The following is a 2500-nucleotide window of genomic DNA, read 5'->3' as shown; positions in this document are numbered from 1 at the left end:
TACCAAGTGCCTGATCCTGTGTCTGTTGACTGAACGGGTAACGCTGTGTTACCAGGTGCCCAATCCTGTGTCGTTGACTGAACGGGTAACGCTGTGCTACCGGCTGCCCGATCCCGTGGCTGTTGACTGAACGGGTAACGATGTGTGGAGTTAAAGCGAGAGTATTTACGAAGAAACAAAGACAAACAATTTCACGTCATTAAACCCGCACTTTTCTCATAAACAAGAAAATAACGCTGTGCTACCGGGTGTCTGATCCTGTGGCTGTTGACTGAACGGGTAACGATGTGTTATCAGGTCCTGTGCAGTGTCCGATCATCACCCAGTGTTCTTGTACCTGTTGATTGAGCGGGTAACGTCTTGTTACCAGGTGCTCGACTCTGCGATTGAAACTCGACTGGAATCCTGTGCAGTACAGTGATAACCAAGAGCATCTGGTCTCGCATAGTTGGCAGATGCTCATGCGCTTGTTGACTGTCCCTTCGTTACCAAGTACTGTCTCCTACTTCCACCTTGCTTGATGACCTCACGAGGTTTCGATGCAGTACCACTACTGCCCAGACGTCTTCGTACAAGCATGGTTCTGTTCAGTACCTCATAATTATTCATTGACTATAAATGCTAACTGTCAGGGGATGTTGAAATCGTACTTGACTTCTGTATCGAATACCGAAGTGAGCCACACGTTCTGTCGTGCTATGCGACTCCTAAAAAGCTTGGGTGTTACAATAAAAGCTTCTCGTATGGCTTGCAAACATTGACCTTCTTTATCATTGTGTGTGCATTTAGCACAGTGTTCTGGGTTGTGTTGTGATACCATACTGCAAGTTTTGATGGATTCTCATTAGCATTGGGTTGTGCTAACTTTAGAGGATTAGACATAGAATGAATATGAACTTACATGCTACCGTGTCCGTCGAGAAGATGCTTTAACGGGGGTTCCTCAAAAAGATTTGTAATCATACGAGACAAAGCCCTTGTATCTACTAGGCCTGCACATCACAAGAGTTTTTTTTTTATCCAACCTTGCATACTTGCATGCCACAAGTATGCCTCGGTCTACACAGCACGCTTTTTAATCCCCCCTCGTATGCCTGCACACAACAAGCTGTTTGGTCCACCTTCGTATGTCTGCACAACGAAGAAATAAAATAAAAAAGAATTGTAGGTTATATTATTTGAATAATTATTGGCAAAAAAACCGTTACATTTACAGCCTGTTTTGTCAATAATTAAACGTTCCAATAACCTACAATTCTTTTTTTTTTTTTAATTCTGAAATTTGGAACGTTAGCAGTCTATCTGTTTTTGGATTTGTGCACAACTTCTTCTGCGTTCGTGGGCTGAAACTCCCACGTGCACTCGTGGTTTGCACGAGTGGAATTTTACGTGTATGACCGTTTTTACCCCGCCATTTAGGCAGCCATACGCCGCTTTCGGAGGAAGCATGCTGGGTATTTTTCGTGTTTCTATAACCCACCGAACTCTGACATGGATTACAGGATCTTTTTCGTTGCGCACTTGGTCTTGTGCTTGCGTGTACACACGGGGGTGTTCGGACACCGAGGAGAGTCTGCACACAAAGTTGACTCTGAGAAATAAATCTCTCGCCGAACGTGGGGACGAACTCACGCTGACAGCGGCCAACTGGATACAAATCCAGCGCGCTACCGACTGAGCTATATCCCCGCCCCGATTTGTGCACAACGAAGGCTTGGACTTCACAAGGTCTGTTCCACGTGGTTTAGCTTGATCGTCACGCCTGTAATATTGCTCTATCCTCGTGAAAACAACACAGTACCTCATGTTGTAACACTGGCTTGCCGCTTTGTGGCCGCCTCCATCTTTGTAAAGCTAGCTCACTCTCACCATTCATGTATACACTAATGCAAAGTTGCGGAAGTATCAGGGGGATTTAGAGAAGTATACACATCGTAAATGCCGTGACGTGACTGTCACCTGAACCGGTACAAACTGTAGCGGCTTTGGCTGAATGAACCGGCAGGTGCAAGAAAGAAAGGGAATGCACAAGCGCTCTTAAGGGCAGAATATACCTACGCAGTTTCAGCGGCACAGACGACGCACTGCATATTATTGATGCTGCGATAGGGATTGTGACGAGTACTTGGTCTGTTTTCCTTTCACGCAACGTGTAGCGGGCTGGGATGATCTGCAGTGCGGCGTCGTCTGTCCTGCGGAAGTTACATAGGTGAGCGCCGGGCCTTAGGACATACAACAACTGTCGGTGGGAGTTATGAGGTACCAGTCTTCTGGTACCTAGGAGAACAAGAAGCATTAAACTCAACAACCGACTTTCATCCTCGATGCTGAAAGGATTATCGTGAGATCTGGTTTGAGGCAATTAGGTACAGCGACCGTGACTGTGATCACAGTCAAGTGATGGGTTTCTGGATTAGCCCTTGTGACAACTGTGCTGATAAAAAAAACCTCTCATTTATGTCTTGCAGTAACTGTTGTAGGTGAACAAAAAATTGCTTGA

The 2500-nt window shown here is 45.8% G+C and overlaps 1 protein-coding gene across 1 annotated transcript in view; it reads left to right on the top strand.

The window, feature by feature from the left end:
• LOC138959327 (noggin-2-like) overlaps window positions 1-2500 on the top strand; it is a 5265-nt gene that overhangs the window by 1397 nt on the left and 1368 nt on the right. Inside the window, exon 1 of the mRNA XM_070330758.1 lies at window positions 1-2500. This exon is cut by the window's left edge and continues 1397 nt beyond it; it is cut by the window's right edge and continues 1368 nt beyond it. The gene's annotated coding sequence lies outside the window, so the exon portion shown is untranslated.

This window comes from Littorina saxatilis, linkage group LG2 (genome assembly GCF_037325665.1).
Source record: "Littorina saxatilis isolate snail1 linkage group LG2, US_GU_Lsax_2.0, whole genome shotgun sequence".
Taxonomy (NCBI): Eukaryota; Metazoa; Mollusca; class Gastropoda; order Littorinimorpha; family Littorinidae; genus Littorina; species Littorina saxatilis.
Note: the sequence above shows the minus strand (reverse complement) of the source record. Positions and strands in the feature narration are given on the sequence as shown.